Consider the following 15,081-nt stretch of genomic DNA (forward strand, 5'->3'; position numbering starts at 1 on the left):
CGTCCAAATCAATCTCGGGCTCTGGGAGGCTTAAATAAGGCAGAAAGAGATTTGAAGGATTCACAATTATCTCTAATTTTGAAACCCAATTGTTATGACCGCCGTCTGAATACGACTTCTAGTTGCTGTAAAAGAGAAACAAAATGCAAACAGTAAATGTTGTTAAGTATCAGGGAATTTTAAATCCTTTTTATTTCAGAATTGAAAGGAAACCAAAAATTCAAGGCAATATCATACTGTAGAACAGGAAACTCTGGTTCCATAACATCCAATGGAGCATCTTATATTCTAATAGCCACCCATGGCTCCCTTGCACAGATAGCCAAATGTATGGATTGGGGCTATACAGAGGCTAAAGAGATTTTTCTGCACACTTGGGGGATTCACCAGGTGTGCAGAAAAATCTGACTTTAAAAAGTAGGGAGTTTTAATTTTCCCCCAAAATGGTGGAGGGGGGGAGATTAAAATAGGGAGGACAACAAGAGTAGTGTAGGAGTGGAATGCCAAGGGTGGGGGGATAGGTGGGGAGAGCAGCAAGTGTGAGGGGCGGGTGAAATGCCAGAGGTAGGGTGCGGTAGATGTGGACAGCTGCAAAGGTAGGGGTACCAGGGATGAGTGATAGGGAGAGCAGAAATGGTTGGGTAGACTGATGGAGAAAAGGTGAGGGAGGCAAAAGGGATGGGGGATGGATTGGCAGATAAGGGAAATGGGAGAAAGGAGTGAAATGGGTGTAAGTTGACAGATAAAAGGGAATGGAGGGAGGTTATCGCAGAAGGGGAGTAAATAGAGAAGGGTTGGGGCAAAAGAGATAGGGGTGAGATGACAGATAAGAGGAGGGGGACAAAGACGGGAAGACTGTCAGAGGAAGGAAGGAAGGAAGGAAGGAAGGAAGGAAGGAAGGAAGGAAGGAAGGAAGGAAGGAAGGAAGGAAGGAAGGAAGGAAGGAAGGAAGGAAGGAAGGAAGGAAGGAAGGAAGGAAGGAAGGAAGGAAGGAAGGAAGGAAGGAAGGAAGGAAGGAAGGAAGGAGAAGCAGATGATGATGATGATATTGGATCTGTAGTATCCCGCCCCCCACTCCAAATCTCTGAGTCTCAGGGCTGCTCACAATCTCCTTTCCCTTCCTCCCCCACAACAGACACCCTGTGAGGTGGGTGGGGCTGAGAGGGCTCTCACAGCAGCTGCCCTTTCAAGGACAACCTCTGCCAGAGCTATGGCTGACCCAAGGCCATTCCAGCAGCTGCAAGTGGAGGAGTGGGGAATCAAAGCCGGTTCTCCCAGATAAGAGTCCGCACACAACCACTACTCCAAACTGGAAGTGAAGAGGGGGAAGGGATGCACCCTCTCTGCAAGTTTCTTGTGGGACCCCACTTGTCTGCTAATTCCTACACAGTCATGAAGTTTGTTTGGTGACCTTGGGCTGATTTCTCTCTCTCTCTCTCTCTCTCTCTCTGCATCTAACCTACCTCACAGAACTGTTGTGAGGATAAAACTGGGGAGGGCAGAGCCAGAGGGTCACTATAAGAAAGGCGAGATAGAATTGTATGAACAGATATCGATGAAGTCCTGTTCTTCCAAACAGGATAACCTTTTTGCACAGACCATCCCCATTCTGCACAAATGCATCAAGTAAGAGCTACCAAAGCGAGTAATAATTAGAGCTGGGGTTCAGGAGACTCTCTATTCAAATCTTGCCTCTGACATGAATTCACTAATGTGAGCTCCAATACATGGAACAGGCGCTAGCAGGTTACATTAGCCTGAGTGCAAATAAACCCCCAACTCAGCCATAAAACTCACTCGCTGGGTGATCTTGAAAAAAGCGTCTTCTATTCTAACCTACCTAAGAAGCTTGCTGTATGGATGAAATGGAGCGTGACAAAATAAGTGTCCACTGCCCTGAACTCCTTGAAGAAACAGTGAGATAATTTTATTTATTTATTTACTTTGGTAAGTTTATATTCTGCCCTTTCCCAGAAGGGCTCAGGGCGAATTACATCCGGACAAAAACCAGTCACATACAATAAAATCAATCAAACCAATAAAATACCATTAAAACATTAATACGATACAGTACCGTATAACAAAGGCGGGCGGGTCCATAGTGCAGGTTGGAGTATAGGTTGGTCTGAATAAATAGTTCAGATGACAGATCACTGTGGGGTAGGATAGCCAGTGGTATAGGCAATAAGGAAAGGACGCCCGCTTGCCTACAACCAAATGCCTGGCAGAACAGCTCCGTTTTACAGGCCCTATGGAAAGGTAAAAAATCCAGTAGGGCCCGTATCTCCACAGGGAGCTGATTCCACCAGTATGGCGCCAAGGCCAAAAAGGCCTTGGCCCTGGTCGAGGCAAGACGGATGTCCTTTGGACAGGGATGACCAGAAGTTGTTGGTTGGCAGACTGTAGCAACCTACGGGGAAAGGCGGTCCCGCAGGTATGTCGGTCCCAGGCCACGTAAGACTTTGAATGTCAATACTAAAACCCTGAAGCGGATCTGGTACTCAACCGGTAACCAGTGAAATGCACCTAACATCAGTCGACTGCTTGCCCGTACAGTTAGGACAACTCCTGCGAGAGCTATGGCTAACCCAAGGTCCTTTCAGCAGCTGTAAGTGGAGGAGTGGAGTACTGTGTGCAGTTCTGGTCGCCGCACCTCAAAAAGGATATTATAGCATTGGAGAAAGTCCAGAAAAGGGCAACTAGAATGATTAAAGGGCTGGAACACTTTCCCTATGAAGAACGGTTGAAACGCTTGCGGCTTTTTAGCTTGGAGAAACGTCGACTGCGGGGTGAGGTTTACAAGATTATGCATGGGATGGAGAAAGTAGAGAAAGAGGTACTTTTCTCCCTTTCTCACAATACAAGAACTCGTGGGCATTCGATGAAATTGCTGAGCAGACAGGTTAAAACGGATAAAAGGAAGTACTTCTTCACCCAAAGGGTGATTAACATGTGGAATTCACTGCCACAGGAGGTGGTGGCGGCCACAAGCATAGCCACCTTCAAGAGGGGGTTAGATAAAAATATGGAGCAGAGGTCCATCATATATATACATAACTTTTTTTTTTTGGCCACTGTGTGACACAGAGTGTTGGACTGGATAGGCCATTGGCCTGATCTAACATGGCTTCTCTTATGTTCTTATGAGTGGGGAATTAAACCCGGTTCTCCCAGATAAGAGTCCGCACACAACCACTACACCAAACTGGCTCTCAGGGATGCGCTGAGATGATAACACACATCATCAGCCCTGATTTGATCTATCTATCCATCAGGTTTTGGATCTAATGCAATTTGGAGCTAACGCTTGTCTCAGCAGTTAATGAAACTGCAATTGCACACACATACACTGCTGGTGACTACCTGCTGTCTTCTCTGTGTGTTTCCACTGCTACCTACTGGCACAGATCCAGGCATAATTTCCAAAATATGTTGCCTCGGTTGCATCGCAGCATGTCGGTTCAAGTTAATGATTTTATTTTTCCAGCAGTGGGTGTCATTGGCAGCGGATCAACTCGCTACAAGGTCTTTTTGATGGTGAACAGCCAACTTGGGAGCATTTGATCAGATAAAGGCCGCACTTAGAACAGGCTTGCTCCCCTGAGATATATATATAATATGCAACAGCCTGTTGAGTTTTAAGTAAACACCACACCCCCAAGAAAATCTGTGGCAGAAGCACTGGCATTGTTTGCAGAGTCCACCAGAATCGAGAAACAATTTTAAATACCTGCACGGCGTTCGAGGTCACCTACAAGCACAAGTGTGTTCACAAAGCTAACCTTTGATGTTTACCAGCTCCACAAAACAAACTCTTCTCAGCAGGGTACTTGACTTGGACACTGAGTACAATGCACTGCAAAGGCATCACAACCCCCAAGGTAATCTAATTGTAGGACAATTAAGAGGTCCGTAAAAACAAAGAGCTGTGATTATCTAGGAGTGTGCTATATTCATGTAGTTTCTAGTTAAGACGAATACCGATACTAAATTTCTGATGTGGCTAGTTAAAGTCAGTTTAAGTGACTAGGGCCACTAGGTTTTCTCAGGGACGGAAAGAGAGAGCAGTCAACCCCTTTCAGGTGTCTAAAGTTTCCCACATCACTATGCAGGTGGCCAAGGATATACTCAAATCAAAGAACAACTGGTGGTGGAAAGTGCCCAAGTCACAGCCGGCTCATGGTACTTAGAGACACAGAACCCCATTCTGCTGAATTTGCTTATGTTTGCTTAAAAAGGTAAAGGTAGTCCCCTGTGCAAGCACTGGGTTATTACCAAACCATGAGCTAATATTACATCTGGACATTTACTTGGCAGACTTTTACGGGGTGGTCCGCCATTGCCTTCCCCAGTCATCTACACTTTAGAAGATGATGATGTTGGATTTATATCCCGCCCTATACTATGAATCTCAGAGTCTCAGACCAGTCACAATCCCCTTTACTTTCCCTCGCCCCACAACAGACACCCTGTGAGGTAAGTGGGGCTGAGAGAGCTCTTACAGCAGCTGTCCTTTAAAGGACAACTCCTATGAGAGCTATGGCTGACCCAAGGCCATTCCAACATCTGCAAGTGGAGAAGTGGGGAATCAAACCCAGTTCTCCAAGATAAGAGTCTGCACACTTAATCACTACACCAAACTGGCTCTCTTTACTCCCCAGCAAGCTGGGTACTCATTTTACCGATCTCGGAAGGACGGAAGGCTGAGTCAATCATGTGCCAGCTACTGAACCCAGCTTCCGCCAGGATCAAACTCAGGTCGTGAGCAGAACTTGGGACTGCAATACTGCAGCTTAAGAGCCCCGCAGTGCAGAGTGGTAATACTACAGTACTACAGTCCAAGCTCTGCTTACGACCTGAGTTCGACCCCGGAGGAAGCTGGGTTCAGGTAGCTGACACATGGTTGACTCAGCCTTCCATCCTTCCGAGGTCGGTAAAATGAGTACCCAGCTTGCTGGGGGGGGTAAAGTTTAAACGACCGGGGAAGGCAACTGCAAACCACCCCGTTCAAAAAAGTCTGCCATAAAAACGTTGTGAGAGCAACGTCACCCCAGAGTCGGAAACGACGTGCTTGCACAGGGAATTACCTTTACCTTTACTGCAGTTTACCACTCCGCGCCACAGGGCTCCCTTATGTTTGCCTATGTTATGTTATAATCCCAAACCATAGAGTGTGTCTGATATTTCCCTTGGTATCAGCTATTAAAGCATCCTTTTCTGGTGGCCAAGAATGTACTGCAAACAAAGAACAATTCATGGTAGATAGTGCCGTCAAGTCACAGCTGATTTATGGCAATTAGATACAAGCAGGGGTGGAATTCTAGCAGGAGCTCCTTTGCTTATTAGGCCACACACCCCTGATGCAGCTAATTCTCCAAGAGCTTACAAAGAAGAGCCTTGTCAGCTCTTGGAGGATTGGCTACAGCACGGGTGTGTGGCCTAATATGGAAAGCAGCTCCTGCTAGAATTCCACCCCTGGATAGAAGAGAAACCCACTGTGTTAAATTTGCCTATGTTATAACCCTGAACTCTCAAGAATAATTAAAAAAAATCCCCATAACACCATGGCAGCCAGATGTAGTTGATAACTGAAAGTGAGCCTGGAAAAGAAAAAAAAAGTGCTTCACATCACAAAAATTCTTTTTTTAAAACACTTCAAGTTCCCCCCTTCCCCAAAAAAGGCAAATATAGTTTGTAGCAGCTACAAGTGTAGCTGTGTATTCAGAAGAAACTAAAGCTTTAAATTAACCAAGGCTCTGTTGGAATTCTACTCGTTTTTTCCTTGCCTTGACCCATTCAGAGTTGATTGATGTCAGAAGGTCAACAAATGGAGCTCTGCAGCATATAGGCCTTGAAATCTTCCAGCTGTACAAACAGCCTCATCCATTACTAACTCGAAGACTGCAACCCTACCTGAACTTACTTGGGAGTAAACTGCATTGAACACAGTAGGGTTCTTATTTCTAAACAAACACACAATGGAGTGGGCCACAACTGTATCTTCAACTAGCGATGTATACTTTGGGAATGCTTTTTACCGCTATTTGCTTTTCCACACAGTTTCATTTAGAGACACGTTAACCGACAAAAAGAGTGTTAAAGCTATACTTTACAAGTTGGGTTTTGTAGGTTTGGTTTTTTTAGCCCTAAGCACCAATGATTGTTCACTGTTTCATAACGGGTTTACGGCGGGGGGGAAAGCAAAACGATAAAGCAGTGGGTTAATTTTTCACCAAAATAGCTCCGCCCTGATGCACAACACTTTGTGAAAAAAATTTTCCTAGGAGACTCAAAAGCTTTATGCGTACGTCGAGTGGCTTCTCACAAATGAAGACGTCAAACGTGGTATCTGCTAAAAATTACAAATCTGATTTACTAACATTTAATGGATTGTAATGAGTGGCAGCCTCTGATCTGGACAACTGGGTTCGGATTCCCTGCTCCTCCTCCACATGAAGCCTGCTAGGTGACCTTGGGCTAGTCACAGTCCTCTCCGAACTCTCTCAGCCCCGCCTACCTCACAAGGTGCCTATGTGGGGAGAGGAAAGGAAGGCGACTCTGAGCCACTTTGAGACATATGAGGCCTGCTGGGTGACCTTGGGCCAGTCACCGTTCTCTCAGACTCTCTCAGCCCCACCTGCCTCACAAGCTGCCTGTTGAGGGGAGAGGAAGGAAAGGCAATTGTTAACCACTCTGAGGCACATGAGGCCTCCTGAGTGACCCTGAACCCGTCCCAGTGCCCTCAGAATTCTCTAAGCCCCACCTACCTCACAGGGTGCTTATTGTGGGGAGAGGAAGGGAAGGAGACTGTAAGCCGCTTTGAGACTTCCTAGGGTAGAGTAAAGCAAGGCATCAAAATCAACTACCAATTATTTTTCCTGGTATTTCCTGAATGTAACTTTTGAAACACTCCCTTTCACCTCCCTTCTCTCCCTGTCCATATATTTCTAGTTGCACTATGCATTTCCTTAAACGCAGGCCTTGCATTCAGCAGGAGCTCACAGGAGCACAGCTCCTGAACCTTTCTGAGGGTTCCCCCTCCTCCTTCCCACCTTGTTCACTAGGTGCAGCTGTATAACAATCCCTGGATGAGCTCCACCACCATTTCCCTAAAAAACTACCCCTGCTTAAACATGTACAGTCATAATACACAGATACGTGCTAGGCTGGATCCTACTAACCTGCACATTGGTGCCAGGTGGGGTGTGGAGATCTCCTGGAATTACAACTAATCTACAGTCTACAGGAGACCTCTTTTTTTTTTAAGGGAGAACTCTACAGCATCACATTCCTGCGGAGTTCCTTCCTCTCCCCAAATTCCATTCTCCTCAGGCTCCACCCCCAAATCTCCAGGAATATCTTAGCATGGAATTGGCCTCCCCATGCTGGAAGGAAGGGAGGACAATGTTGTCTGATCCCCCTTCCTCGACACAAGCTTATGTCATGTGCAGTGTTCCTCCTAAGCTGAGTCAGTGTGAGCTAGCTCACAGTTTTTTAGAATCCAGCTCACGCATTTGTGTCTTAGCTCAGGAATATGGCCCCAGAGCACACTAATTGATGCAGTAGCTCGCCTAGGGCATCAAAAATCCTAGCACCAGCCTTAAGTTCAAGCAAGGACACCAGCTCTAATGATCAGAATCCTTCCTGATCCTGAAAAATCAAAGGATTCCAGAGAGCCCATTTCAAGCTCCAAGATCTGCCGCTCTCGCCCAGTCTGGGCAATCCATCACTGGCCACCATCAGGTTCTCCCCTCTGTATTTCTCAAAAGGCTGCTTGCCTACTGATCACCCCCTCTTTGCTCCAGCTCCCAGGGTCCTCTCAAAACTGTGGGAAAGTAGACATTGCCGGCACTTACGCTCAAACACCTGATGGGGGCTTCGATGTCGGCAAGATGCTCAACTTCTAAAATAAGCTTGCTGCGAAAAGCTCGGCCTAGACCTTTCCCACAATGAACCAATTACTTCCTAGCAGCTCGAGGTATGCCGTTTTTAATACGCAACGCAAAGGAATTTTAATGTCTGCAAATTGCTGCCCTAGCAGAAAATGCGGCGAATGCAAGCTCAAGTTTTAGGAATACGAGGTGGCTAAATTTCTCCTTAATTTTTTTTTTTTCACATACTCCCATGCAGCTGCTTCGGGTTTATCGTGGAACAGCTGTTTCGGATATCACTAACAGGGCTGGAGCACCTCAGCAGTGATTGCTTAAAAAGGAAGGGGGGGGGAGGGAGAAGACATCCACATATTCTTCAGGCACAGAAACGGGAGGGGGAAGAAACAGCAAGAAATACAGAATATGAATGCTGTTTGTTTCTAGAACAAACTAGATAAAATTGACTTCAGGAATGAAAACACAGCCGTTTTTCAGAAAATGAGCTCATGCTCACGAGCCCTTCCGATAAGTTGAATAACTCCCCCTCCCCAAAGCTTGGGATATTGAGAACTGCCAGTATGTGTCTGGTTTGCATGTCCATTGTCAGAAGAAGAAGAAGAAGAAGAAGAAGAAGAAGAAGAAGAAGAAGAAGAAGAAGAAGAAGAAGAAGAAGAAGAAGAAGAAGAAGAAGAAGAAGAAGAAGAAGAAGAAGAAGAAGAAGAAGAAGAAGAAGAAGAAGAAGAAGAAGAAGAAGAAGAAGAAGAAGAAGAAGAAGAAGAAGAAGAAGAAGGGAGGAGGAGGAGGAGGCCGTAGACTTATACCCCGCCCTTCTCTCTGAATCAGAGTCTCAGAACGGCTTACAATCTCATTTATCTTCTTCCCCCACAACAGACACCCTTTTAGGTTGGTGGGGTCGAGAGAGCTCTCCCAGAAGCTGCCTTTCAAGGTCAACTCTTGCGAGAGCTATGGCTGGTCTAAGGCCATTCCAGCAGCTGCAAGTGGAGGAGGTTCTCCCAGTTAAGAGTCCTCACACTTAACCACTACACCAAACTGGCTCTTCACAAGACACTGAAGAATGCAAGAGTCAAAAATTAAATGGAAGAGAAGCTCTCAAGTGATACAGGCTTTTGGACATTAGCTTGAAAAATCTATGACAGCAGGAAGGGAAGCGCAAAAGGTGACCCAGAGCCAAAGGCAGCCCAATCCCGATGAGTCTCCCGGCAAAGGAAGACAAAGCTGTTAACATGCAGCCTTTCTGCACTGTGTTGTTTGTGCTGCAGTAGCAAGCAGCAGCCACTGCCAGGAATGGGGTTTGTTTCTACGGCTCCCCATGAGTTAATTCACTAAGTGGCTGCTGGTCTTCTCTAGAAAAAGTGTATTGCCCTCTATGACCCACGACCCTTGAGGTTTAGGGATACACGCCTCCAGGAAGAACCTGTTTATCACTTGGAATTCCAGCTCATCTCCAGACCACAGAGATCACTTCCCCTGGAGAAGATGGATGCTTTGGAGAATGGGCACTATGTCATTGTACCCCACAAAAAATGGTGCTTGTTCTCCCCAGGCTCCACCCCCCAAACCTCCAGAAGTTTCCCAACCTAGATCTGGCAGCCCTATCCCCCTATTCCCCAACCCCGGTGGCTGGGGGACCACCCACCCTACCAGGTTATTTTCCATGTTGCTGCCCTCTGTGGAGAAAATTCAACCCATCCATCAAGTGTGGTGCAAAGAGCCCAATGGGCTGCATCCCACTCTGGCAACAATGTGGGGAGAAAGATTTCAGCTGATTCCGCATGAGGAGGGGGCTGTGACTCAATGATAGAGCATCTGCTTGGCATGCAGAACATTGCAGGTTCATATCTCCAGTGTCTACAGGTCACATGTGATGTGAGAGGCCTCCCTCTGAAACCGTAGAAGCCACTGCCAGTCAGAGAATTGATGGCCTAATGATCTTGTTCATAAGAACATAAGAGAAGCCCTGTTGGATCAGGCCAATGGCCCATCCAGTCCAACACTCTGTCACACAGCAGCCAAAAAAAGCAGTGCCATCAGGAGGTCCACCAGTGGGGCCAGGCCACTAGAAGCCCTCCCACCGTTGCCCCCCCCCCAAGCACCAAGAATATAGAGCATCACTGCCCCAAACAGAGAGTTTCACCTATACCTTGTGGCTAATAGCCACTGATGGACCTCTGCTCCATATGTTGATCCAATCCGCCTCTTGAAGCGGTCTCTGCTTGTAGCTGCCACCATCTGCTGTAGCAGTGAATTCTATGTGTTAATCACCCTTTGGGTGAAGAAGTACTTCCTTTTATCCGTTCTAACCTAACTGCTCAGCAATTTCACTGGATGTCCATGAGTTCTCGTACTGTGAGAAAGGGAGAAAAGGACTTCTTTCTTTACCTTCTCTATCCCATGGTTCAGTATAAGGAAGTGGCACCCCTTGCACCGCATCCCATCCAGCTCTTGCCAATCCCCCGAGCCTTAGGACCAGAGGACCAGCTCCTTTCCTTTCCGTCCAGCTTGATGCCAGTGTTTACACATCATGTCTGAATCCGGTGCGTGATACAAGAAGAGGACCGTAGATTTATACGCCGCCCTTCTCTCCAAATCAGAGTTTCAGAACGGCTTACAATCTCCTTTATCTTCTTCCCCCACAACAAACACCCTGCGAGGTAGGTGGGGCTGAGAGCTCTCCCACAAGCTCCCTTTTCAAGGACAACTCCTGCCAGAGCTATGGCTGACCCAAGGCCATTCCAGCAGCTACAAGCGGAGGAGTGGGGGAATCAAACCCGGTTCTCCCAGATAAGAATCCGCACACTTAACCACTGCACCAAACTGGCTTCTAGCACAAGAATTCCCCATGACAGCAATCAGAATAGGTAACAGGCCCTAACTGATTGACAACCCTGGATTAGGGCTGAATTTGTTGCTTGATTCGTGAACGTGGTTGCTTCTGTCCTCTCGTCTAGAGAGTATATATTTAAAAAAAAAAACAGGAAAAGCACGCAACGTGCAAGAGCAGCGTTCAAAATTCATCAGGTCTAAATTTCAAAGAGCCAGGGGGGAAGAGATATGCCCCTGAAATGTGTTTGTACACAAGTCAAAATTCTTAAGCGCCTTCCACTTTTATCCATCTTCTCAGCTATCGCGAAACCCTTTAACGGCTACAGAATCGGAGCGAGTGTTTTTGTGGCTGTTGCCTATGGCTAACCAGGGTTTCGCCCTGCAAGAACCGTCAAGCTTCTTTGGACTGCTTAAGATCAACAGTCAGGCTGGTGTCCAGTATTTCACATACTGTTCTGCAGTATGCCGAGAGAAAGGAGATACTCAAGAGACAATTCACCAGAGCTTCTTGACCTTTGCATGAAAGGCTCGATCCGACCTTCATCGTGTTCACTTCTATAATTGTTTAATTGACTTTTTTTTTCCAGTCCCTGTCATATTTGACTGTGAGGCTTATAACGATCATCGAGAAGTACTTCCATTTTCCACGGCCATACTTTTTACCAGTAGTCAAAAACTGCAACTCCTTAAGAATCTTCCTGACGATAAGAACCCTGGGGTTACATACAAATCAGCAAAATTTGGCTGGCTTGCCACAAGAATAAGGAAAACTCTAATTCAGTCAGGAAATGGCTAACGCCTTTGCCAATCCGTAACTGCCATATTCCGTTATATTTGTAGTTTTACAACAGTATTTTATGCCTTTTGGTGTGTGATTTTATGGTCATTCAGTCTTAATTTTGTATGATTTTACTGTTTTAAACGCTGGCTGAGGCTGTGAATAAACAAAACTAGGACTCCCACCCACCCACCCCGCAAAAAAAAAGATAAGATATGGGGTTGGGGAGAGAAAAATATTTAGAACAGCATTTAATTGGAAACCTACACATTGAATCCTGCACATGTCTACAGGGGTATTCATGTTCGTTTAAAATTGGAATTCGGTCACAGATTACAGGAAAGGTTTATACTGAAAACAACATTAAAATACATACTAGAAGTGGGTCTGGGAAAAAACTTAGGATGTTTGTGTCTATATATAGGCTGGCCTTGACGCAGAAGCTGCTCTTCCTTATACAAACTCGTCGATCTCCAAAGCGCTTTTGCCTTGTGACACGCAGGCGCAACTCCCCGAGTGTTCGCTTTCCATATGCCCTGTGGGTATTTCGTTTTGCAGAGCAGAAGTAAATAAAATACCATATGCAACGTGGGAAACCTGTTCAGGAAAATGCAAAATCGACAATAAACTTGGGCCGCTTCTACATTTACGTTTGGGGAATTTCTCTAAGTCAGGAAATAAATGCAAACAGGACAAAGCTGCCTTAGCCAATTCCTTCCTCTTCGGTTTCCCCACTCAGGAAACTGGAAGAGAAATTAAATGACATTCAAGTGGCCTGTAATTTCTAGCGCTCTATTCTTGTCACAGTCGTTAGGAACTTCCATGCAAATTCAGCAACTTTCTGAAGGCCGTTTCCTAGCGTGCCTTGACCTGGAAGGCTCAGGCTAGCCTGATCTCCTGAGATCTCAAAAGATAAGCGAGGTCAGCCCTGGTTAGTACTCGGATGGGAGCTCACCAAGGAAGCTCAGGGTCCCTACACGGACAGCAATCCACCCCTGTTCATCTCTTGCCTTGAAAACCCTATGGAAACACCATGAATCAGTTCCGACATGATGGCATTTCCCACCACCATTTCCATTTTAAATAGTTTTATTAGGTTTCCGGATAAAATAGGAATGTGGGGGGGTGGGGTAAAAGAAAAGGGGGGGAAGTGGGGTAAATTAATTAAAATTTTGTAACATCTGCATATTAGGCCACACACCCCTGCATATTAGGCCACACACCCCTGATGTAGCCAATCCTCCAAGAGCTTACAAGGCTCTTTTTTGTAAGCTCCTGGAGAATTGGCTATATCAGGGGGGGTGGCCTAATATGCAAAGGAGCTCCTGCTAGAATTCCACCCTTGAATCGCATTATTATCTTAGTTTGGAAGTTCATCTAATATACCGTAACCAGCTATATAATGATTTCCATATTTTCTTTGTTTCGTGCAGATTAGCATCTTTTAACCTGGCTGGCAATATATCTATTTCTGCAAGGTATAGAAGTTTAGCTAATAGCTCCTCTTTTGTCGGTATTTCATATGAGTTCCAATATTTAGCAAAAATTATTCTAGCTGCAGTCACTGCTTGTATTAAAAAACACTTTGATCTGTCTGCCATAGTCTTCTGGTAATATGTTTAATAGCAATAGCTCCGGTTGGAATCTAATTTGTACTTTCAGAATCTTTTGTAGCAGATCATGTACCTAGCATTACCAGCTTCACCTGTGATTATGAAACTGCTGCTTACTGAGCACTGAACATGGTTATCCAACACCTTGAGCAAAGGTTTATTTAAGAACAGAAATGAAATAACGAAGATATTTCCCATGAATCAGGGAAGCAAGGTAATTCTGTGTCCAGCTGTGACCTACGACCATGTTACTCTAACTCAACGATAATCAATGGCATGAGGACCACATCTGGCTTTTTTGACATGCCATCTGTGGCTCAACTGAGCACTGTTCCCCAGTGTGGCATCTGCCCCGCATTTCAAGAAAGTGAGCAAGTTCTTTTCAATGTGGAGCTTGTGGCTGGCAAGTAGTTCCCACCTTGAAACAAATGCCAACAGACCAACGGATAAGCAGCAGGCCTCATACAGGGATGGAAGTAAATCTGGCTTTCTTGTTGATAATCATTGCAGAAGTGGCTCTCTGCAAGTCATAGACTGAGTATCACCTCTACAACTACAGTCGTCACCCATTATTGGCCTCTCCCCTTTCATTCCATCCTAGTAGGACCTGCTGGACTTGGGACAATAGGCCATGCTTGTGAGGCTGAATCTTTAGTAGCTTTCAGTGTTTAGCTCTGTAATTTTGGGGTTTTATTTATTTATTTATTACGTTCGACTTATATCCCGCCCTTTCCGCAAGCGGACTTTTATATCATTTCATAATCTGGTTTTAACTGCTGATTGTCTGTTTCTATGATGTAACCCGCCCTGAGCCTGTTCTATGGGGAAGGAAGGCCACAAATAGGATAGGGTAGGGTAGGGTAGGGTGATGAGAGAGAGAGAGAGAGGAAGTCCAGAGTTGCTATGTACAGGCAGGCAATGGCAAACCACCTCTTAATGCCTTTTGCCTTGAAACCTCTATGGAAGGGGTGCAAAAGGAGTGTCAAATGAATCAGACCCCAAGGGGGCTTTTTTGAAACCTGCAAGCACCTCACTGTTATCTGCTTCCTGCTTTCTCTCTCTCTCTCTTGCTTCCTTCTGCATCACAGCTAGCTTTGCCAGGCTTGCTCAATCACACAGGAGCTACAGAGCAAAATCTCTATTTTCTTCATTGGCTGACCAGCACACGAAGCAACTTATGTACAAAAGCTCACAATGCCCAGCCATTTCATGTTTTCTCCTGGGTCGTAGGATCGAAGCGTTGATCGTGATATTTGTGCAACGAATGTCAATAAATTAAAGGTAGGTTTGCAACTTACAGACCCCTAAACAACGTGGACATTGTCTCTAGATTATGATCCAATAATTCAGAGCAAGAGATGTCAGTTATCAGAGACTATTAAATAAAGAAAATATCGCAGGATTGCTAATCTTTTAAGCATCTTTTAAGTTTTTGTAAAAAAAAAATCCATTGTCCTTCATAAAGTTTATACCTCACAACCTGGAATTACATTTTATGACACCCATGGCCCGGCATTTCATTTTATGACACACTTGGCCGGCCCTGGGTCTCATTTATGTCAGATCCGGCCCTCAAAACAAATGAGTTTGACATCCCTGCCCTATGGGGTTGCCATAAGTCCGTTGCGACTTGACAGCTCTTTCCTCCACCACCATCACCACCACTAGTTGCACACAGCCTTTGTGTAGCTGTTCAGTAGACTTTTTTTTGGGGGGGGGGTTAATTTCCTCAGGGCTGGTACATAGTATTATGTACTGCAATGCAGTTGTTAATGGGGCTCCCTCGATGGGAGCAGATTCAGCCAGTGCTGAAAGAGCTGCACTGTCTACCTATTGTGTTCTGAGTCCGTTTCAAGGTGTAGGTATTGACCCTATATAGTCGAGGGCCTGCCTTTCTCCATATGTTCCCCAGAGAGCACTGCAGTCAAGGACACAAAAACTACTATCTATCCCCGGACCAAGGGAGGCCAGACTG

General features: G+C 45.7%; 1 protein-coding gene across 2 annotated transcripts in view; it reads right to left on the reverse strand.

Moving 5' to 3' along the window:
* TMEM135 (transmembrane protein 135) overlaps window positions 1–15,081 on the reverse strand; it is a 289,517-nt gene that overhangs the window by 106,711 nt on the left and 167,725 nt on the right. The gene's annotated exons all lie outside the window — the stretch shown is intronic.

This window comes from Heteronotia binoei, chromosome 3 (assembly GCF_032191835.1).
Source record: "Heteronotia binoei isolate CCM8104 ecotype False Entrance Well chromosome 3, APGP_CSIRO_Hbin_v1, whole genome shotgun sequence".
In the NCBI taxonomy this organism is placed as follows: domain Eukaryota; kingdom Metazoa; phylum Chordata; class Lepidosauria; order Squamata; family Gekkonidae; genus Heteronotia; species Heteronotia binoei.